Genomic DNA, 24302 nt, shown 5'->3' with positions numbered 1-24302 from the left:
AGCTACCCACAGTGCACCACTCAGAATGTCGATGCTTGCCATGGTACTGTGGACGCACACCGCTGAATTAACGTGCTTAGTGTGGACGCATGCACTTGACTTTATACAATCTGTTCCCAAAAATCGACTTCTGTAAAATCGGAGTAATTTTGTAGTGTAGACGTACCCTTAGGCTAAGATCTTTGGCTAAGCAGCAGAGGCAGCCATAAGCTGGGAGCGAACGGTCACATCCTCACATTCCAAACTAGTCTCATTGAAATAAGGTGCTGTTGGGCTGTTAGAAATACAATCCTGTCCTGATAATGCCTATTGCCTCCAGAGAAAGGGAAGTGCCTAGAAGATGCAAAAGGAAGTTTAGTTTGATAGTTTTCTGTTTGGTAAGAACTCACTTATCAATAGACACAGCTGGGAAACCCTTATGTCTTTTTTCAGAGTAGCAGCCTTGTTAGTCTGTGTCCGCAAAAAGAAAAGGAGGACTTGTGGCACCTTTGAGACTAACAAATTTATTTGAGCATAAACTTTTGTGAGCTACAGCTCACTTCATCGGATGTCTTTATAGATGTAGTTGTGAAATCCTCACTTCTGTATTGTTTTGTCATTATAGTTCCCACTTTGCTATTATTTATTTGCATGGTCTCTGTCTGGTTCTGTGATTGTTTCTGTCTGCTGTGTAATTAATTTTGCTGGGTGTAAACTAATTAAGGTGGTGGGATATAATTGGTTAAATAATCATGTTACAATATGTTGGGATTGGGTAGTTAAATTTCAGGAAAATGATTGGTTAAGGTATAGCTAAGCAGAACTCAAGTTTTATTATATAGTCTGCAGTCAATCAGGAAGTAAGGGGGGGGGAATGGGAACAGGGAATGGGGGTGGGGAAATTGGAATCATGTTTGGCTAAGGGCAGGAATGGGAACGGGGACACAGGTGTAAGGCTCTGTGGTGTCAGAGCTGGGAAGGGGGACACTGAGGAAGGAAACTGGAATCATGCTTGCTGTAAGTTCACCCCAATAAACATCAAATTGTTTGCACCTTCGGACTTCGGGTATTGTTGCTCTCTGTTCATGCGAGAAGGACCAGGGAAGTGAGCGGGTGAAGGAATAAGCCCCTAACAAGCACAACGTGCACACACAATAAATACACTAAAAACAAATGTGTCTCTCTCTAATCCCTTTCAGTTACAAGGAATAGCTCCACTGCTCACTAATATTAACAGGACGGTTCGATTGACTTAAATGTGCTTTGGCTCAGGGCCATTGTCATCTTCAGTGTTGTTTGAAACAGTAGCAGGTAAATATAGTGCAGGCCATTGTGATTTTTTTTTTTTTTTGAGTTGGTGCCTCTCTAACTTCCAAAATGCCTGCAACATTTTCATTGCAATTTGCCGGCCTGTTCTATAAAATGGCTAAGAAGGGGCCTGGGATGGGCCAGGACTCCTGGGTTCTATATCCAGCCTAATCACTGACTTTCCTCCCCTCAGTTTTTAAAATGCTGAATACAAAATATGTTGCAAGTGGCTTTTTAAGTGAAGCTCTACTGTGAAAAGGGACTAAGTAATAACAATATTTGAACTGTCACTTGGCTGTGTTCAGGGTCAGAGCTGCTGGCTTTAGTGCGAAAAATAATTTCTTCTTGCTTTTTACTCTCAGTAACCCAGCGTGAACTGGATTCCACTCCTTCTTGTGTTCCATAAATAGAATTGGTTGCAAAGCTTCCATGCAAGACCGATCAGTTACTCCAGTAACATGAATCTATCTAGGTACTTATAGAGCCTTTGTCATCACTGTCTTCAAGCACCTTCACAACAGCTCTGAGTCGGGGGAAGCACTGTCTGCATTGGACAACTGGGGAACTGAGGCACAGAGTAGATTAAGTGACTTGCCCAAGGTCACCCAGGAAGTCTGTGGCAGGGCTGAGCATTGAACCTAGATCTCCTGCATCCCAGTCCTGTGCAATGGAATTCCTGGGAATGATGCAGGAGATGAAAAGACTCCAGCTTTACTTTGGTCCCCTTAGTGGTGTTTGCAGGGATGGCAATGAGTAAATCTCTTGGTTTTTACATGAAGACTGATCACATTTGATCTGGAGTAAAAACAATGTAAAAAAAATATATCCATGGAATGCCATGATGCCATTTTAACTTTTGTCCTGAGCCAAAGTGCATTTTCCAATGCAATTACCCACATCCTCACTTGCTCCCAGCACCCTTCACACACGGACCTCTTCAAGGAGGTGGGCTTTACGCCATGTCAAACAGTGCAAGCTGTGCCTCTGCAAGGCCAGCGGGGGACGTGAATTCCAGGGTGAGGGCTTTCCACTGAAAATGCCATATCGCCTCTGGAGCAGATTCATTCCTGGCATCAGCCCAGGGCCGTTCAGTGGGTGAACTTGGCCCTGTGGTCACCCAGCTGTCAGATGGAAGTACTGTTGATTTTTTTAGCGTGCATGGATATTATGAGCCCTAATGATGGTTTGTAAAGCGCTTGGAGATCTCTGAATGAAAGGTGCTGGGCAAGGGTGGGACAAAACTGTTGCACAGCTCTCCCCAGCAATCACATTTGCATGGTTTGCTGAGAGTTAGATTGCATGCTGGACGGTGTTTGTGGGTCAGTGGCAAAGAGAGGCCACACCTGGGAAAGTGTGCGTGTCGAGGGTAGCCAAGGTAGTAAAAGCCTCTTAGGAAGAGGGCGGGATTCCTGATTGGACCAGGCAGTGGGATGGGGAGAAGAGAAAATCCCCCCTGTAAAACCAGGAGAAAAGCAAAGCGGTTGCCTTGTGGGTGAAAGGCTGGTTGGCAGGGGAGTGGAGAAGGAGAAATGATTGTTCCTACCATTAAATGAGTCTATGCGGTGAGTTTAGACCCGAACAAGTATGCTAGTTAAGAGCCTCATTTCTCCCAGAAAGGACTGAAGGACCCTGCTGGGAAAACCAAAGGAAGCCCCAGGGGAAGCTGAATAGACTGATGTGTTCTGGGTGACATGTGGAGGAATGGGGGGGATACGAGTCAGAGGACAGAGAAGTGGGGTGCAGGCTGAGTGAGCAGTGGCTCTCAGGGCAGAGTGGAGAGCAGAGATAAGTGATAGAACCCCACAAGAGCCCAGCCCAGGTAGAGAGGTAAAACAGGAGTTTGCTTTACATTTCACCTTTCTTCCTGCACAAGCAGCAGCCTGCTCAGTACAGGACATGCTGCTTCTGCTCCCCCCACCTTCTCTCCTCCATCATTCTCTCTTCCTGCAAGAGGTTTGGGGTTAGGAGATGGGACAGCAAAATCAGAGTTAGCTCCTCTGCTCTCAAGTACCCTGTCCCTCCTCTGCTACTGCCCCTGGGGCAGGACTCTGAACACCGTTTAGTTCTGTCCCTGGGCGTTGCCCCACAGGAGCAGAGCCCTGGTTTGTCCAGTCCAATATGACACAGCAAGGCAGCTTGCTGGTCCCAAGCCAACACCGTCCTGTGCAGCTGGGAACGGAACTTGGCCCACTAGAATTAGAAGTAAGCCATGCAGAAGTCACAGCAAATGCCACCCGAATGTGCGGCAGTAACTGACCTGCTTTTCTAGGCACACTTCTGCATGCCCCATTGAAAGCCATTGTTCGTTTTACTTCTCCCCCTTATCTCCCATGGTTTGACTCAGCAGCACTGATCAAGGATCGTTCAATCGCTACACCACATAATAGCCTGGGCTACTGCATGTGATCACGTCTTCCTCTAGTGGTTGGTCCCAGCAGGAATAAAACCCTGCTACTTACTGACCACTAGCAGAGCTGCTCAGGGGACAGGGCTTGTGGTTCTGGTGCTGAAGGTCCCAGATTCACTGCCACAGTATGTAGCAGGTGAGGTAATAACAGAAGTGGATCCTGTGATGGGTTGGATCACAGAAACCCCTTTCGGACTGCCACCTGATGTGCCTAAACTACCTCTGAGCCTGTTTTCCCTGCCAGCTTGGGACTTCAGTACCTTGCCTTGTTTGAGCCAGACGTACTTGCCTGCTGCAAACACAGATCCAAGTCTGAACCACACAAGCTGCGGGCTTAACTGAAAACAGCTTAAGAAGTGCTCTTGTCTCCAGCCCTCAGATACCCAACTCCCAATGGCGTCTAAATCCCAAATAAATCCATTTTACCCTGTATAAAGCTTATACACAGTAAACTCATAAATTGTTTGCCTTCTATAACACTGATAGAGAGGTATGCACAGCTGTTTCTTCCCCCCCTCCCCCCAGGTATTAATACATACTCTGGGTTAATTAATAAGTGATTTTATTAAATACATAAAGTAGGATTAAGTGGTTCCAAGTAATAACAGACAGAACAAAGTAAATTACCAAATAAAATAAAATAAAACACGCAAGTCTTCACCTAATACAGTAGGAAACTAAGTGCAGGTAAATCTCACCCTCAGAGATGTTCCAATAAGCTTCTTTGGCAGACTAGCCTCCTTCTAGTCTGGGTCCAGCAATCACTCACACCCCTGTACTTACTGGCCTTTGTTCCAGTTTCTTTCAGGCACCTCTTTGGAGTGGAGAGGCTACCTCTTGAGCCAGCTGAAGACAAAATGGAGGGGTTTTCCTGGGGGCATATATATTTTCTTTCTCGTGAGTAGAAACCCCTCTCTTCCCCTGTGTAGAATCCAGCTACAAAATGGAGTTTTAGAGTCACATGGGCAAGTCACATGTCCATGCATATATCAACTTTCTACAGAACATTCCCAGGAAAGCTCAGATGTGGATTGGCATCTATCAAGGTCCATTGTTAACCAAGTACTCGAATAACTCCTTCACACTATGTTGACCAAATCTGCCTTCGGTGCTTTCTACAGCAAACACTTTAAATACAAGCATAGAGCCAGTGCTTATAACTTCAGGTATAAAAATGATACAGTCATACAAATAGGATGAATACATGCAGAAGAACATAACCTTTGCAAAGATACGTTACATGGCATATCTAGCATAAAACATATTCCAGTTATGTCATATTTACACTCATAAGCATATTTTTATAAAGCATTATGGGGTGCAATCTCACAGATCCCATAAAAGATATTACCTCATCCACCTTGTCACATTTGTCTGGGGCAGAGAATCATTTATTATTTGCTTGCCAAGCACTAGCACAATGGATGCCAACTGCAGTATTAACGTTATATCACAATAATTTTTTGCATGGATAGACAGCCCTCAACCAACCCCCCCAAAGTGTCTATTCTGGACATTTAAAATAACAGTTCAAAAGAGGAAAAATCCTGAAATCGTCAAGAGAAATCTATCCCTTCACCATCAGACCTTAGGTGTCAATTAGCTTGCATCATCTGTAAGGTTTGTTTGAAAAAGTGTGGATGAATTGCCATCAAAAGCCTCTTGTTCTGGGTGTCCCTAAACCTCCAACCGCCAGACACTGGGACTAGGTGATGGGGGATGGATCACTCAATAATTGCTCTGTTCTGTTCATTCCCTCTGAAGCATCTGGCATTAACCACTGTTGGAAGGTAGGATACTGGACTAGATGGACCATAGGTCTGACCCAATATGGCTGTTCTTATGTTCTTCTAGTAATTATATATGGGGTGTTCCTATGAAGTTTTACCTAAGCCAAGAGAGAAAAAACATCCCCATCCTTAATACACATTACATATTGCAAGAGCAGGCAGAATAATGAGTATTGATAGCAACAGGCTATTACAGATTGGCACCCCAAGCAAATACATCCAAACATTTAACGAGGGATCCATGAATACCATCCCTTTCACCTTGGATAGAATGGGCAGGTAAATCATGGCACAGAGAACAAAAATGAAGTTTGACGGGACAGTGCTAGGTTAAAACATACATTTACATCAACGAGCGGTACAAACTTATGAAAAGTCTCTGCCCCAAAGAACTTATTGTGTTAAGAGCTGATTGTTTACCTAACACACTTGGAAAATAAAAGTATATCATCAGTTACTGTTGTTCAGAGTCTCTTTCTAGTCAGTTTTACTGTTGATTCACCTTCTCAGCCCCCTTGGTCTGCATATTTTCTGCTTTGCATAGAAACCGCTGGGGGGGCCTTGTCTGTCTGTCTGTAAAGCACCATGCACACTGTTTGGTGCTATGCCAATAACAATATTAGCTGCAGTGTTCACACCTGGCTGCCTAAAGTTAAACTCCATAAATACAAATGACCTTATATCAGAAGGGCTGAGTGCCTGTAGCTCCCATTGAAATGAATTATCCCCATTGTACAGATCAGGCTCAAAGAGATTAAGTAAAGGTACCACAAAGGTGGTCAGACACCATATGAGAATCTAGAAAGACAAATGACAAAGTCAAGGATATAAAATTCCCGACTAATTCCTGGTCTTACAGTTAATCCACCAAACCCCATCTGCCCCCAGAAAAAGGCCATAGCAGTTCTCTTGATGAGGATTAATAATAACACAGAGCGTTAGTCATTCATTCACCAATGGGAGGAGTAAAATCCACATCATACTGGATCTGCCCTTTAATTTGGTCCTGCGGTCTATCTAGAACTGGCTCCAAGGCTGCCGGGTCAGAATCTGAATTTTCTCAGGTTTAGCAATGCTCTGATCCAGGCTTTGGTTTTAGCCTGTAATAGATATGGGAGCCAACTGTGGCTTTCAGACTTGGAGTTGGACTTGAGACAAGCATCCCTAAAATTTAAATACCATGCTTGAATCTTGGGCTCCTTTGGGTTCAGGCTGAGTGGCAGGAGAAAAGACTAGGTAATGACTAAGCTCTGTTTGATTATGCAGGCTACACAAAACCAAACATGCAGAAGGAAAAACCCAAACAAGTCATTAGGCAAACAGTGGGAAATGATCCCAAGTGACAGAGCAACTGAGCTATAATGAGAAAGTGGGGCCAAGTAATGAGAGATGATTAACTCCTAAAGCAGGATTAAGACTGTTAGTATCACTCTGTAAATCAGGACTTAATAATGAAGGTAGCAACATCACTAGACAGTCACCACTAAACTGCGTGTGGGAGGAAGGGCACCCTGAATCTCAGCTGTAATCAAAGCAGTTACATAATGGAGGGGTGGTAGCTTCCACGGTTCTGCGGAGACTTGGCGGACAAGAAAGTGCTGTCGTAAGTTTCACACAAGACTAGGATCCAGTTGTCAACTAAGGCTAGCAATAGTTTTAACTCATTCCCAACGCAGACTGCAAGCAACTGGAAGCTTGAGGTCAGTGAGGTTAAAAAAGATTAAAAAATAATAATGGAGAAATGGAGTAATTTAGGATAGAGAGAAAAAATAAATGATAAAAATGACACCACAAACCCGCCATGGTCAGTCAAAATACAAGTTAATACAAACCAGTAGAATTCTAACTTGACACGGATGTGTGGGTATTTCAAGGTTGCCATTTACTGAGCACCCCCTTGTGGCCGGGAGTGCCTGTGCAGCACCCCTACTCTATTTCCCCTTGGGGCTGGGTTAATAGCCAAACACAGTTCAAAACAGTTCAGTGTCTCCAAAATAACACCCATTACAGCAACACAAAAGTTCATAGACATCTCCGGCTCTTCTGCCGCACACACAGCTCTTCACGCAGCTGCCAGTCCTGTCTTTCCTAGCAGGAGGTCACCTTCCTGGTTTTCTTCTCCCCGTTTTGAGGGAGAAGGTAGCATATATACCGCCCTCCACTGGAGAGCTTCCCTTCAATTGGCTGAGAGAGAAGGGAGCCCTGCCCACCCTACACTGCAGGGCTGCTGGTATTGGGCCCTTAAAAGGATAGCAGCCTGGCTTTCCCCCATCCAGTTACTAATTCCCCAGGACCGCTTCCTCTCTTCCCACCACAAGGCCATTTCCCACAATGTCCCTAGAATGGGGTCTCCTGGCCCTGCTAGTCTTAAAGGGCCAGTATACTCCATTACAGGTATTTATACCAGATCTGGCACAATAAATATTTCACATTATGAACAACCCCCCCCTCCACCCTGATCTTAAAAAAGCATAAAGGCTGCAGAGTCAAGCACTCAGAAATGAGGGAATTCTAGAATTCAGGTTGTCCATGCAACTGTAACCCACATGCTTGCACTGTAGCATTTAGTGATGTAAGTAAGGGAAAAAACCAGAGCCCTCAGAACAAAAACAAGACCTATGCATCCTCCCCACTGTGTGCCTACAGACTTGCTAGAGCCAGGTAGGGATACTCTGCTGGATGGGCTAGAATCATCCAGAAATTGCATGGGGGAGGGGGGAGCATTAGGTGGGCTCATTAGCTGTTTGAAGCTATTTGGATGATTTCCATTGTGGGCAAGCAGCCTGGTAGGTCACATCCAGAGTCACTGAGAGTAGAACCATGAAGAACATAAGGTGATGGGAAGAAGTTCGTAAATGGGAGGAGTGGGAGGACTCAGTGGTAGAACAGCACAAGGAGCAGGCAAGCCTGACTGTGAGGCTTTTGCTCCAGGAACTTTACCAGTCTGTTGGATTAGACTGCAGACTCCCTCCCTTACTTCACTGGAGAAGAAGAAAACTAGATTTGCTGTGGGCTGTCCAAAGCACCCGCTGTTGCTGCAGAACCTCAGAGTTTGAAGGAGACTCTGGGACAACCACTAGTTTCCCACACTTCAAGGAGTTGGTGACAAGGAGGGTAAATCCTCTTAGGGAAGTGCTCTAGGGGAACAAATGCTCATGTGAGCAGAATTCCATTTTGCACTGAACTTGCAGAGTAACACATACTAACCCTCGGTGGGGAAACCCCTGAACACATTGGCTTTAAAAGAGTTGTTATTGACAAGTCACAGTTGTGTCAAGGATTATAAATAAAGGCTTGTGTAGCCCTGTAGCTGTAGATTTAGTAAGAGCGTTTTAGAGATTTTATGTTGCTGTCTTCAGATCATGATCTGGGCTGCTTATAAGCCAGCCAGCCAAACAAAACAGTTCTTTCCCTCTCCCTGCCCAGAGAGAGGGAGAAGCAGAGTAAAAGAAAAAAAAACAAAAGGGGTCTGTTAGGGAGCTTATTCCTTCACCCACTTACTTCCCTGGTCCTTCTCGCATGAACAGAGAGCAACAATACCTGAAGTCCAAAGGTGCAAACAATTTGATGTTTATTGGGGTGAACTTCCAGCAAGCATGATTCCAGTTTCCTTCCTTAGTGTCCCCCTTCCCAGCTCTGACACCACAGAGCCGTCCCTGTTCCCATTCCTGCCCTTAGCTAAACATGATTCCAATTCCCCCCCCCCACCTCACTTCCTGACTGACTGCAGACTATATAGTAAAACTTGAGTTCTGCTTAGCTATACCTTAACCAATCATTTTCCTGAAATTTAACTAACCAATCCTAACATATTGTAACATGATTATTTAGCCAATTATATCCCACCACCTTAATTAGTTTACACCCAGCAAAATTAATTATACAGCAGACAGGAACAATCACAGAACCAGACAGAGATTATACAGACAAACAATAGGGAAATGGGGACTACAGTGATAGAACAAACACAGAAATGAGGATTTCACATCCCAGCTATTGATAAGTGAGTTCCTGCCAGACAGGATGCTATCAAACTAAGTTTCCTTTTACACCTTCTAGGCACTTCCCTTTCTCTGGAGGCAATAGGCATTACCAGGACAGGACTATATTCCTAACAGCCCAATAGCACCTTCTTTCAATGTGACTAGGTTGGAATGTGAGGATGTGACCGGTCGCTTCCCAGCTTATTTCTGCCTCTGCTGCTTAGCCAAAGGCCTTAGCCTAAGAACAGGGCCTCAGATTGTCACAGTAAGAGAATGCCCTTACACCGGCAGACAGTGATTTTGATTCTTTCTTTCTTTCTTTCTTTCTTTTATACCTCTGTAACTAGCTAAGTGATAAAAATACACCTAAATTCTTAGAGTACAGGCCTTCGCAGACAGGCGTGAATGTCTGTATCCGAACAGGGTCAGTCTCTTGATCACCTCTTTAAGGTTTGGTTTATCTGCATGTTCTAATGTCCTTCACCCACAGTTGATACCTGGTCCATACAGTCTCAGGGGTTGCTAGGTCTGTACCCATCTTCTTTTGTCCCGGTCTGTCCCTGTAGCCAGCGGTCTCCTACCTCGTCACCACCCCTTCCTCTAGCAGGCTTTCCCTTTTTAAGCTTTATCTTTCCAGGGAGAGCATCCCTTGCAGGTGTGTTGGGTTAATGCTGGCTGTGCCCAGAGAACTTGTTAGCTTCCTCGCTTCTAGAGCAGGGTGTGCCCCCTCATGCTTTCATAGCAGAGATTTAGCTCCGTATAATAGAGAGACATGTCAAAGTCTGAAAAGAGTAGACACTGGTCACCACACAAAAGTACAGGAAGAGAAAAGAAATATCATAGCAGATGTTAGCATATCACTCCCCCAGCCCATCACACAGTCTGAATTCAGTCCCCTTGTGCATATACATTGTGAGCTACACTTTTCAGTGATGTGATCACACGCTGTGTTTCCCACAGGATTTCTGGGCAATATTCCTGCCTCTGCTGAATGTTTGGCATCACCACTTTCATGCACTAAGTATCTCATGATGCTTTGGAGAGAATGACCCAGGGATGCTGGCTCTCCTAGGCAGGAGTAACCTCCAGCTAGTATGGATTGTGTGCTCATGAGGGGCGGCAGAGAGAGAGGCCAGCCCATGAACACACAACCCGACCCCTGTTGCTCCCCCACGGGAGGGCTTCCTCAGAGTCAGTGCTTAATTTGTAATGAAAGAAGTGCCAGGGCTCAAGCAATTAGGTGCCTGGGGTTCAAGAAATTTTTTTTACATTCATAACCGATGCAGCAAGCCCAGAGGTGCCAGGGTTATGAACTGCCAAGCCTTGAGGTGCTGGGGCGCAGCCCTGGCACAAATTAAAAGCACTGGTCTGGGTGTAGATGGAAGGAGGCAGCAGATTCCTCTCTGACCTCAGTCACAGGCTTCCCGTTCCCTCTGCGTGTCAAGAGGCACATTTGGTTCCTTGGTAGCGTCCAAGAGTGAGGGAAGGAGGGAGAAATTAACTGGAACAATGAGGGAGAAGGGGAGCTACCAAGGACGAGGTTGTGGCAGACACTAGGGGCTGCAGAGGAGAAGGCTCTCATCCCAGAGAGGGCGAGAGTGGGTGGTGGGACAAAGGGCAGGCTGGCACAAGGATTGTCCCCATTTTACCGATGGTGAACTGAGACAGAGAGAGATTAAGGGCCAGCTTTTAAAAGGCATTTAGGTGCCTACTGGGTTACTCCCATTGAAATCAATGGGTTTCACCTAGGGTGACCATATTTTCCCAAATGGAAAATGGGACACCCCACGGGCCAGCCCGAGGCCCCTCTTCTCCTCCCCCCATGCGGCTGGCCTGAGACCTCCCTGCCTCCTGTCTGCGTGGGGCTGTCCCAAGTTCCCACTCCTCCCACAGGGCTGGTCCAAGCCTCCCTGTATGGGGCCATCCCGAGGCCCCACTGCCACCCACCCACTGCAGGGCTGGCCCAAGCTGCTCTCCCAAGCCCTCCCTCCCTTGTGGGGCTGGCATTGCTGCTCGTCCCCACCACTCTGCACATTCCTCCATGCCCCGCACCCCACTCTTTTTGGCAAAACTGTGCACTTGTCCAGTTTGTTCTTGTGAACTGATCATCAGTTGGCAAAAGCAAATGGGACAAATGCCCAGATTTGCCAGAAAAGTCGGGACAGCTGGGACAGGGCCTAAAAAAAGGACTGTCCTGGCTGAAATGGGACTTATGGTCACCCTAGATGCACCTAAATACCTTCGACCATCAAGCCCTAGTGACTTGCTCAATGTCACACAGGGAGACTGTGGGAGAGGCAGGACTTAAATCCACATCCCCCACACCCCAGTCCATTGTCCTCAGTGCTAGTTCATCTTTCTGGCTAGGTACAGGCCTGAACTGCAGCCCTTCAACACCACTCCCTACACTGATGTGCAGCAACAGCTCAGGGATAGGACATGCTGCCTTCTCAAAGGGAGCGGGCAAGCTGCCTGCCCGGGGGCTCAGAGTGCCTTTGGGTTCTGCTAGGCCAGGCGTCACAGCCTGCGCTTTTAGAAGAGCTTGTTTCGAGTCGCAGTCACAGGCTAGAAGCCTGATCATAGGACTGGGTCTCACACGCTCCAGGGTTTTAGATTATGGTTGCGTTGGAGACTCTGTGGCCTTCAGCAAATCATGTCACTGCTCCGTGCCTCAGTTTCCCCATTTGTGAGATGGAGTTAATACTTATATACTTATCCACTTATCCTCAGAGAGGTGTTGGGAGGTTCACTAGGTAGTGTTTGTACCACACCTTAATGAGAGAAGAGGCTATGTAAGAGCTAAGTATTCATATGCCTAATTAAATTAATATCCGTAGGATGATATGGAGGCTGATTTAATACTTGGCACTTATACCCCTCCCCTCCCACAAATATACTACTAGCGAAGCTCAGGGATGAGCCACTTCAGCCCAGGAGGTAATTTGTAGGTGGGGAGTTATGAACAACTGAAAATAGCCTCCACATATGCAGCCCGAGGCCTCCGTGTTGGCCTCCTAGCAGCTCTCCCCAGCCAAGCAGGGTTGGGCTGGCTTGGGATTTGGTTAGGAAATCTCCAAGGAGCACCTGCGTGTTGGTATGGGTGATTCAGAAGGTGGCTCTCGTCCTGCTGTGTCAGCGCTGAACCCGGGCCCAAACACGATAGGAGGGAACACCAGGTGCTCTCTGCCCAGAGAAGAGAGCCCTATAATTTCAGCCCAATGAGTTAGTCTTGATTTCCGTGCTACAGAGATACTGGGAGCTGTTGAAACTCCTGCAACCCTCCCGCCCTCCCCCGGCCCCCGCCTTGAGAGCTGCTTTTGTTGGGTGTGGTTATGATTTATTTAGGCGGTACATCCTAGTGGCGAGGACACGAGACTGGGACTCAGAAGACCTGCTGTCCATCCCCAGCTCTGACACTGCCCTGCCAGGTGACCTTGGGCAAGTCATCTCCTTCTCTATGGGTATGTCTACACTACGAAATTAGGTCAAATTTATAGAAGTCAGTTTTTTAGAAATAGGTTTTATATATTCGAGTGTGTGTGTCCCCACAGAAAATGCTCTAAGTGCATTAAGTGCATTAACTCGGCAGAGTGCTTCCATAGTACCAAGGCTAGAGTCGACTTCCGGAGTGTTGCACTGTGGGTAGCTATCCCACAGTTCCCGCAGTCTCCGCTGCCCATTGGAATTCTGGGTTGAAATCCCAATGCCTGATGGGGCTAAAACATTGTCGTGGGTGGTTCTGGGTACATATTGTCAGGCCCCTGTTCCCTCCCTCCCTCCGTGAAAGCAAGGGCAAACAATCGTTTCGCGCCTTTTTTCCTGAGTTACCTGTGCAGACGCCATACCACGGCAAGCATGGAGCCCGCTCAGCTCACTGTCACCGTATGTCTCCTGGGTGCTGGCAGACGCGGTACGGCATTGCTACACAGCAGCAGCAACCCATTGCCTTGTGGCAGCAGACGGTGCAATAGGACTGGTAGCCGTCATCGTCATGTCCGAGGTGCTTCTGGTCACCTCTGTGAGGTTGATCAGGAGCACCTGGGCAGACATGGGCGCAGGGACTAAATTTGGAGTGACTTGATCAGGTCATTCTCTTTAGTCCTGCAGTCAGTCCTATTGAACCATCTTATGGTGAGCAGGCAGGCGATACGGATTGCTAGCAGTCCTACTGTACCATCTTCTGCCGGGCAGGCAAGAGATGAGGATGGCTAGCAGTCCTATTGTACCATCTTCTGCCGAGCAGCCATGAGATGTGGATGGCATGCAGTCCTTCTGCACCGTCTACTGCCAGCCAAAGATGTAAAAGATAGATGGAGTGTATCAAAACAAGAAATAGACCAGATTTGTTTTGTACTCATTTGCACCCCCCCCTCCCCCGTCAATCGTGCATCTGAGTTGAGAGTGCTGTCCAGAGCAGTCACAATGGAGCACTCTGGGATAGCTTCCAGAGGCCAATACCGTCAAATTGTGTCCACAGTACCCCGAATTTGACCCGGCAAGGCCGATTTAAGCGCTAATCCACTTGTCAGGGGTGGAGTAAGGAAATTGATTTTAAGAGCCCTTTAAGTCAAAATAAAGGGCTTCATCGTGTGGACGGGTGCAGGTTTACATCGATTTAACGCTGCTAAATTCGACCTAAAGTCCTAGTGTAGACCAGGGCTATGCCTCTGTTTTTCCATCTGCCAAAGGCCGGTTAATGAAACGGACCTCCTAGGCAAAGTGCTGTGAGACCTAAAGAAAAGATGAGAAGTGCTGTGTCAGAGCTGGTGTTGTTCTACTACAACAGGGCCTAGAGATGCCAAGGGAGAGTGCGGCCCTGCTGTGCTAGGGCTGTGCAAACACAGTCAGAGACAGTGCCTGCCCCTAAGAGCTTACGATTTCAATAGACCAGGCAGCCCAAGGAAGTGCCAGCACCCCATGTTACAGATGAGGAACTCAGGCCCCGAGAGAGGAAGTGACTTGTCTAAGGTCATGCAGCACGTCAGGAGCCCAGCTGGAGGTAGACCCCAGGTGTCCGGCCTCCCAGTTCAGTGCCCTAACAGCTGCCTCTCCAAGAGCTGACTGTCTAAATCAGTGGTTCTCAACTGTGGTCCACCACTTGTTCGGGGAAAGCCCCTGGCGGGCCGGGCCGGTTTGTTTACCTGCTGCATCCGCAGGTTCGGCCGATTGCAGCTCCCTCTGGCCGCGGTTTGCCACTCTAGGCCAATGGGGGCTGCGAGAAGCGGCACGGGCCAAGGGACGTGCTGGCCGCCCTTCCTGCAGCCCCCATTTGGCCTGGAGCAGCAAATTGCAGCCAGTGGGAGCCACGATCGGCTGAACCTGCGGACGCGGCAGGTAAACAAACCGACCTGGCGCACCAGGGGTTTCCCTGAACAAGTGGTGGACCACAGTTGAGAACCACTGGTCTAAATAGACAACACAAAGGGTGGGAGAAGGTAAGTATTAATCCCATTTGATGGATGTGGACCTAAGGCATAAGGGCCCAGATCCTCAAAGGTGTTCAGGTGCCTAACTCAATTGATTACAATGGGATTTAGGCACCTCAATACCTTTGGGGACCTGGGCCAGAGAGATTAAAGTCACATAGAGTCTGACACAGCCAGGAACTGAGTTTGGGTCTCCTGCTTATCCAGTGTCTGAACCACAATTCAATCCTTCCCCTCTGCGTGCAGTGGAACAACTGCTTTTATGTGCGTGATTCTATGCCCAGGTAATCTAATGCAGGGATAAAGCTTTGATATCTTCTGAGATAAAATCTACAAGAGAAGTGTCAGGGATTAGTTACTGGTGGTGTAACTAGGCAACCAGCAGCAACATGTCAGAAAGTAACCAATGTAAGCTCCCTCCGACACACCTCTGTTATTTCATTCACCATCATCTAATGGCTAAGACACACCTGCGTGATTTGTATTTTTCCTGCTTGTGCTTGATGGAGTCTGGACAAACCGGTAGCCTCTCTGTTTATGTAATAATGCTTGACATTTATAATCTGCCCATGGTTTAACGAGCACTTCCTTAGGCTCATAACGTCCCTGCCAGGTATCATGATCCCCATTTCACCTCTGGGGAAACGGAGGCACCAAGGAGTGACACGATGTCCTCAATGTCACGTGGTGAGTTTAGGGTTTGTAACTGAACCAGAGATCAGGGCAGGTCCACCATCTGGTTTTTTTGCAACCCTTCACGTGGCTCTTGCTGCATCCTTGTCACAGGTCACTGAGCCACGGTCTTTGCCCCTGTCTTTCCGATGAGTGGTAAGAAAGATAATTGTTGATGACATGCACTCCTTTATTCTAGATGGCTGTTCCTGCTTCTACTGCCAGCTGTGGTCTGAGGATGCAGGGAGGACACATGCTGAGAAGAGAAGGCCATCTCCTCACAAGAACTTACTGGCGCTCTGACAAGGCTGCGGGATGGGCAGAGTGGGTGGAACACAGACATCCAGCCCAGGGAGAGGAGCCGGATTCAAGGTCAAATCAGAGCCAGGGCGTGGCAGTCGCTATCTTGGGCATCGCTTTGACAGCAGCTGGGCTGGATCAGGAGAACAAGCACGGTTCTTCCTGGTTCCAAACTGCTGGGGGTGGTTCACACTGACCTTTCTCTCTTCAAACAGGCGCAGCATCCCTTTGGCCTGGCCGGTCATTCGGTCACCTCCGCCGTGCTTCCAACCCCTGCCAGAGCCAGGAGGCCGAATCAGGAGGGAGGAGGGCCGGTGTCCCGGTGCCTTTTCAGTTCACTCCACTGGGCTGGACCGAGGGCAGATGGGTCCTAGAGGGAAGGGAGACCTGGGCAGTGAGGGCTGCCTGGCAGGAGATGAGAGCTGTCAGAGCCATACCAGCATAGCAGATGGTTCCTGGGGAAAGGCTGAAGGCAAGGGGAGCAGCAGAGGGGTTTGCTGGCTGACCTCCCTGAGTCAGAAAGCTGGAAAGGGTTGAAGCAGCAGTAGTAGAGGGAGGTGCCTGCTGGCTCTAAGTTGGAGAGCTGAAGCCAAGGCTGGAGAGGGCTGAAGGCAAGGAGCAGCAGGGGACTTACCTGCTGATGTCTCCACGCTGGAGACTGGACCAGGGGGAGGGTGAGAGGGCCAAGGGGAATAAGGGGTGCTCCCCTGGTAAAGATGATCTCCCAGCAGAGAGGCTGTGGGGTTTTCTGCTGGGTAGAGTGGGGTAGCTGTCCTGGGAGAGGGACAGAGGAGGAAGATGGACAAGGAGCCTAGGTGTGGTGAAAGACACTGGGGTATGGTGATGACGCATGCCCAGCACAGAGGCTGAGTGGTGTGTGTATGTTCCTGCTGGGAAGAGCAGGGTTTTAAGGACTACAGGCATTAGGGGTGCTAGGGGCTATATTTTGGGATTTTTGTTACAGACTATTTGCATTATGTTTTGTAATAAATTGTCCCCAGGAGGGGTATTATTCAAGCAAGAGAGCCTGACATAGGATCCTTGGGTTACCCAAGTGGGGAAACTGAGGCAGAGTGCCAGTGAGCCACCATTGGCCATGAGGGGGCACTCAAGAGGCAGCAGGCCCTGCTAGAGTTCCCCTCATACCTGGGCTCCCTATGCTGTAGCAAGGCAGAGTATCTCCCAGGAAAGCACTCATTCCTAGGCTTTGTCTACACTAGAATAGTCTTGCTGGCAGAGCCATACCAGCGTAGCTATACCAGCAAACTCTCCTAGTGGAGATGCAGCTTACACTGGCATGAAAGTGCTTCTGCCATAATATACACCAGTTCCTCAGAGACCTATCCCAGCTATCCTAGCAAAAGCACTTTCATGCTGGTATAACTGCATCTCCTCTAGGGCTTATCCTGGCAGAGCTATGTTGGTTACAAATCCATACCGCTCTAGTCAGCATAGCTCTGCTGGTATAGGATTTAAGAGTAGACAAGGCCGAACTCTTGTGACCCTTCTTTGCTAAGGCGCTGTCCTCACTGCAAAAAGAGGTGAGCCTTTACAACGTGTTAGCTGGCTCAATCTCCAGTCCCAGGGCGGGCACTGTAGTCTTTACCTTGGTGTAGCTGGCTGAGGTCATCCCTGGGTGGGGGGTTGACCATGCCATGCTGGAGAGTGCTGAGCTGCTGGTCACCCTTTCTTGCCCAAATTCTCCAAGAGGGAGGGTGTGGGGAGAGAAGAAATATATTTGCTGGATAAGGACAGGACACTTGGTTAACCCTTTGGACTCACTGCCCTAAGGGGAAGGGGAAAGTGAGAGGGAAAGCGCCCCTTTGCATGGAGAAGCTGGGGTCACCATCTAGACCTTTAAATGAATCTGGTTGAGGAAATCCTATTTGAGTGCATAGCGACTGAGATCGATATGGCAGCAGGCTCGTAGTATGCCCTCTATGCTACCAACTAAATGCTGCCCCTCTCTGCATGGGGAGCTCTCTCAGACCGTGCAGGGTTTCTTAAGCCTTTTTCTGTCTTTCTTTAGAAACACAGGAAGAGGGATTTATCATTCAGAGGATATGGCTGCACAGGTGAGAAGACTGGCCTAGAACAGGGACTGGGAGACCAAACGCTTCTGTTCTGTTTCCACCTGTGAGACTTTGGATGAACTCAGGTGTTGTGTGACTGCTCCACTTCCACAAGGGGTATGAAAACATAACTCAGAGGGTTTAATCAATGTTGGAAAAGTAGCTGGAGATCACGGAGGGACGCGAAGTGGTGTTATCCAGGAATTGGAATGAAGGGATCATGATGTTGCCTAATTGCCACCTACTGTCCCTTCTGCTGCACTACAGCCTTCATCTGTGTGCTTATGAGCAAAGCAGCAGGCGGTTCGAGTATCAATTGTGCAGTACGATAGCAGCCAAAATATTATGGTCAGTAAGAAACTCCAAATCCAATAATTCTTCCAAATAGGTGCCTCGCGGGTTGAGTAGCTGGGGGGTGGATTTGTGCAGCCAAGCTATCCAACCGGCAAAAAAGAAAACCAGCCGCTTTCTAGTGAGCCAGACCATACACAGTGTTTCAATGCCAGCCTGATCCTGGTCAGGGCTTCAGGTCATACATTGTCTCCCCCACCCAGCTGTGTACATGGCCTCTCTGGCAGGATGGTCTGTTACAGCTGGATTTTTACTCCATACACCGACCCAGCGGTTTGGTAGCTAAGTGGTTAATCTCATGGTGAAAGGTCACCTCCTGCTGCAAATGGGCCCCTAGTCCTTTGGGGTAGCACTGTTGGTGTGATGCCTCTCCTGTTGCTCCCTTATGTACTGTTGCCTTCACTCCATCAGCTTGTTAGGCCACCGGCTTGGGGGAGCTTTGACAGCTGACCTAGCTGTTTGTTTGGTTCCCCCAACCCCCTAAGTCTCCATTCTTTCCTCTAGCTAGGGATGAGCAAATGCCATAAACTTGGGTTCAAACACTGGGCTCAGGGTTATACGTGATTCATCCCAGCTGTTTTGTGGGAGGTTAGGGAGCCTCTGAGCACATCTATTGGCTGGAGCCCCACATGCGAGTTAGGCGTCCGAACGCCGACCTCCCATTGGATCGTGGATTGCTCTGGGGCTTAGGTGGGAGAGAGGTGCCTGGGTGCCCAGAGGAAGGCAGCAGCGTGCATGCCCGGAGGCGGGAACCTTTACTGCAAAGCTGAGGGGCTGAGTGAGGCTAGGCACTTACCGTGATAGGCGGGGTGCCTAAGTACTTTTGTGGCCCCCCTGGAAGCGGGATGGTGCCTGTTACCTCAGCACCCAACACTTGAGATGGGCCTGACCCAAAACTCCAGGTCTCAGCTTCAGGGGTGAGATTTTTAGAAGTGTTGAGCATTGGCCTAACTCCGCTCCCATTAGAACCAAGGGTGATCTTGACAGCGCCCATGCAGTGTCCAGCTGTGATCACTCCTGATTGGCTAAGAATTGGGTTCAGCCTGTTATTTTCTTATCCATCTTTCCCAGCCCAGCCAGGCCCCGCTTATTTGTTTCTCTCATCCTCCAGTTATGTCCTGGATTCTAAGATCTCTGGGGTAGCTTTTGCCCCATTGATCATGTTTGTGCAGCCCCTGGCACAACGGGGGCCTGGCCGGATGGAGGCCTCCAGGTGCTATCATAACATAAATGTTAAACAAGAGTAATAAAATTCCCATTGATAGAAGTGGGAGCAGGCTTCGGCCAGGCCCTGAGCACTTCTGAAAATCCTATCCCCCTTGTCTGTAACAGGCTGCACCCCCATCCCAGAAACAACTGCAACCTGCAGGTGAGTATGTATTCCTGCTCTCCTGCTGTGCCTGATCCACTGTGAAGATGAGCCCTTCCCAGGGAGCAATGGCTCTTAGATCATGCTGTATCAGCTCATGGCTTAGCTCTGGAGATCCATTGTTCAAGCTGGCAGCTACCACCTCAAGTGGAGGGTGTTTAGATTCACTCTACTAAGGTTATGTTAGATACATCACCAAAGCAGCTACTTCTCTGGTAACTTCCTGGTACCTGCTAGTTCTCCCCAGTGCATGATTGCCCTTTCAAAAGTACTCTTTCCCAGCCTACCTCTCTCTGGTAGACCCTTTAAATCTGGCAGAATCAAGCAGATGCACTAGAGGGTATATTTGCAAGTGACAGAAGCACCAGCTGGTACGTAGCTAACTATGTTTCCCCTTTATTATTGTTAAGAAAATGGCTTGAACCTGTGTCAAGCATTGTTCCACTGACATGGGAAATGACTGCCTAGGAAGGGTACTGCGGAAAGGGATCTGGAGGGTCATAGTGGATCACAAATTAAATATGAGTCAACAGTGTACCACAGGTGCACAAGAAGCAAACATCATTCTGGAATGCATTAGCAGGAGTGTTGTAGGCAAAACACGAGAAATAATTCTGCTTTACTCCATGCTGATTAGGCCTCAGCGGGAAGATTGTGTCCAGTTCTGGGCACCACATTTCAGGAAAGATGTAGACAAATTGGAGAAAGTCCAGAGAAGAGCAACAATAATGATTAAAGGTCTAGAAAACATGACCTATGAGATAAGAGATTGAAATTTTTTTGTTAATTTAGTATGGAGAAGAGAGGACTGAGGGGGGACATAAGAGTTTTCAAGTACATAAAAGATTGTTACAAGGAGGAGGGAGAAAAATTGTTCTCCTTAATCTCTGAGGATTGGACAAGAACCAATGGGCTTAAATTGCAGCAAGGGCAGTTTAGGTTGGACATTAGGAAAAACTTCCTAACTGTCAGAGTGGTTAAGCACTGGAATAAATTGCCTAGGGAGGTTGTGGAATCTGTATCATTGGAGATTTTTAAGAGCAGTTTGGACAAACACCTGTCAGGGGTGGTCTAGCAAATACTTAGTCCTGCTCTGAGTGCAGGGGACTGTCCTAGAAGACCTCTCGAGGTTCCTTCCAGTCCTCTAATTCTGTGAACTAGTAAATGGAAGCAGCTATTGCCATCCAGAGCTCAGGATCCTTAAAAGCCTTGCAGAACCATTTTTATACACATGCTACCAGTTAATTAGCTGCTAGGAAGACTATATTGCTTGGCTTTTATATTCCAAAGAAGCTTATATAAAATTCACCAGCTAAGGAAGCAAAAGGACTATTATATAGCTTTAGCTAGGGAAGTTTTAGCCACACTTTAGGTATGCTATTACTGCAGCTCCACTTCAGGCTTGATTCTGCAAAGGGGCTGAATGCCGTCTGTTCCGACTGATTCTGCTTGGTGTGGAGTGCTCTCAGCACTGGCCAGCATTGAACTCTTGGGTGACCGAGGAGACCAGCCTGCTAATTAATCCATTTGGATCCCCCAGGCAACAGTGGTCGAGGGTTAATAGAGCCATGCACAAGCATCAATAGCCAACATGTAACAGAGAGCCTGATCATATTGTTAAATATGATCTAATTTAAAATCAATTTGAGAAACGTTTTATTCTAAAATGCTTCCCCATTTACATTTAATAAGCCCATTTCATTCCGGAGCCCAACTCGTTTGATAATTTCCCCATTAACAGGAGTATTTCCTCTGATCACACTGCAGCCGTGGCTTTCTGAAATGATCATCCTATTACTTAGCTCTTTTCGTAAGCTTCCAGATGCTTTGTAAACTTTAATGAATCCTTGCAAGATCCCTTAGAAAAAAAAATCAGAATTGTGTGGGTGGGTCACTGCTCACTGCTGGATGGAACCAGAACTGCTCAACTGTGTGTCATGAACCCTGCACTGTTAGCAGCTAATGCTCCCTTAACCTGAGTGGTGGACTCTCTGGTTTGGGAGTAGAAGGACCTGAGTTCTGTGTCAGCTGTTGTCCTGAAGTTCCAAAAGGCCCCAGTATGTAGTGGTAACTCTGTCCATGGACTTGTAACAGCATTCAATAGAAGTGATAGACAGGCTGGCAGAGTAGGCCCTAGTTGGAATGCAAATAGATGTAGCTTTTGTAAGACAACTGAATGTCACCCACAAGTGACCAGCAGGTAGACGTTTAAGACAAAGACCTTGATCTTGCACCCATTGAAGTCATTGGCAAAACTCCCGGTGAGACTAGACCAGAGGTGGGCAAACTGCGGCCTGCGGGTCACATCCAGCCCGTGGGACCATCCTGCCTGGCCCCTGAGCTCCCGGCCGGGGAGGCTAGCCCCTGGCTCCTCCCCTGCAGTCCCCCCAGCCCCGCAGCCTCAGCTCTCTGTGACGCCCGAGCTCTGGCCTGCCACTCCTGCTGGGCAGCGCAGCGGTGTGGCTGGCTCCGGCATGGTAAGGGGGCGGGGAGCGGAGAGGTTCCGGGAGTCAGTCAGGGGACAGAAAGCAAGGGGCGGTTGGATGGGTTGGGGGTTCTGGGAGGGGGGGCGGTCAGGGGACTGGGGATAGATAGGCGTGGAAGTCCCAGGGCGCCTGTCAGGGGGAAGGAGTGTGGATAGGGGTCAGGGCAGTCAGGGGACAGGGAGCAGGGGGGATTGGATAGGGTATGGGTTCCCGGGGGGGCAGTTAGGGGCAGGGGGTCCCGGGAGGGGGCGGTCAGGGGACAAGGAGTTGGATGGGGCGGGGGTTATGAGGGGGGCTGTCAGGGGGTGGAAGGTGGGAGGGGGCAGATAGGGGGCAGGGGCCAGGCTGTTTGGGGAGGAACAGCCTTCCCTACCCAGCCCTCCATACAGTTTTGCAACTCCAATATGGCCCTCGGGTCAAAAAGTTTGCCCACCCGTGGACTAGACACAGGCCTGTATATATGAAACGTTCCTAGTAATGAAGGCTGCAAGTGTTATCCTCCTGGTAGAGGGGAAACTGAGGCAGAGAGCTGGAGATTTGCACTAACAGAGCCCTGCCTCCTCGGTAGAGGAATATTCCCAATAAAAATGCAATAAGGTCAAGATGCCCTACACAAAATGCAAGATCCATTGACACACTGATAGTCCAGCATGCTACCCTACTCTAGTGAAATACAATCAGGTAAAACAGGAGGAAAAACCAATTCATCATGTCTGGCTGAAATGATGGCAGAGGCATTTAAAATCTATTATTTTCAATTGACTGTCCTGCTGGGAGACACCCAAAGAGACCGTAAGATGCCATAATTCCACCAAGATGTAGCAGAGACATGAACAAACAGTTCAGCATCCTTCGGAGATGAAGTGGGAGAGGAACCTGGTAACATTCCTCACATCCAGCTCGCCTGCTGGGGAGCAGAATCTAAACACATAAAGCATGCACAGGCATGTGGGAGAGCTGCAGAGGCTAGAAAGAGGCAGAACCTAAGTGTGGGAGACTTATGTGCCTACGTACTAGATATTAGGCAAGAATGATGCACTGCTCCTGGTCTGATGTGGATAGGGAGGGACTGTGCCTGAATGGTTAGAGCAGAGATTCCTTGGCTCTGCTGTCATTTGTTGCTGATTTGGTTGGTGGTCTGGGGAAAGTTACTGTCTCTGTGCCTCAGTTGATAGGAATTGCCATACCAGATCAGTCCTATGACCCCATAGTCCAGAATCCTGCCTCTGAGGGCAACCAGGAGTGGATGCTTCTGAGGAAGCTGCAGGCTTCTCCATGTGTAAACTCACTGGGTACACTAATGAACTCAAAGGGGTGCTCTGGGGGTTATTAATGCTTATTCAAGACTTTCCCATCCTGCGATGGGAAGTGAGGTCTCTTGGTTTATGCACAGGGCTGGGAATGGGGGATTTCTGAGTTCTAGTCCTGATTTAGTGGCAGCTGGTGAGCCTTGGGAAGGAGGGGGGTCTTGGAGGCTCAAGCAGCAGCTCCAGCAAAACGGGGCGGGGCGAGGGCAGTTGGGTGCTGAAGGAGAGCCAAGTCTCCGTTTGGTCTGTGGTAAACTCCCGGAAGGCAGAGAACGTCTCACCGAGCCTGCCTGGAGTGCTGTTGAGGGCAAATCTCCATGGGTCCCAGCTGCTGCAGCTGCTTCTTCTCTTGTGCTTTGTTCCTTTGTGGTGGGGCAAGCCGCAGGCTGCAGTGACCATGAAGTGCTCTCATGTGCTGTCCGCTAACTGCCTGCCCCCTGTAGACCCGGCTGGTAGTTTGTGTTGATGTCATTCAAGCCACTGGGATTTTTGCTGAAATGAGCCCAGCGTTTGAGAAGCCCTATATTGCCCAAGCACTAAATAGGTACAAAATATTGCCTTTTCCTACGCTTTGTTCAATACTTCTCTCTGCGCTTGGCACTTCAGAGGGATAAACCAGCTTCATACAGCTCCTTGGCTAGATGCCCTAGGCTGAATTTCTTGATCTTGCAGGATAGTTGCCTTATTCTGTTTGTCACAGACATCTGACATCAGAACGCCAAGCCAGAACACAGTGCTGACCAAGCAAGCATGACTGCTGTGAGATCTGTCCTCAGATACTGTCCAGCCTCAGGAATTGTTCAGGGAATTGGACAACTGGAAGGGGCGGGGGAGGGGAGGGGTGGAGTGGAG

The 24302-nt window shown here is 48.5% G+C and overlaps 1 long non-coding RNA gene across 1 annotated transcript in view; it reads left to right on the top strand.

The window, feature by feature from the left end:
- Positions 1 to 18100, top strand: part of LOC114021162 — a 58853-nt gene extending 40753 nt beyond the window's left edge. Inside the window, exons 3-4 of the long non-coding RNA XR_005225266.2 lie at positions 15765 to 15937; positions 17895 to 18100. This is a non-coding gene — a long non-coding RNA (uncharacterized LOC114021162). The remainder of the gene's footprint in view (positions 1 to 15764; positions 15938 to 17894) is intronic.
- Positions 18101 to 24302: the final 6202 nt, after the last annotated feature.

This window comes from Chelonia mydas, chromosome 4 (assembly GCF_015237465.2).
Source record: "Chelonia mydas isolate rCheMyd1 chromosome 4, rCheMyd1.pri.v2, whole genome shotgun sequence".
Lineage (NCBI taxonomy): Eukaryota > Metazoa > Chordata > Testudines > Cheloniidae > Chelonia > Chelonia mydas.
This window is presented reverse-complemented; position numbering and strand designations above follow the sequence as displayed.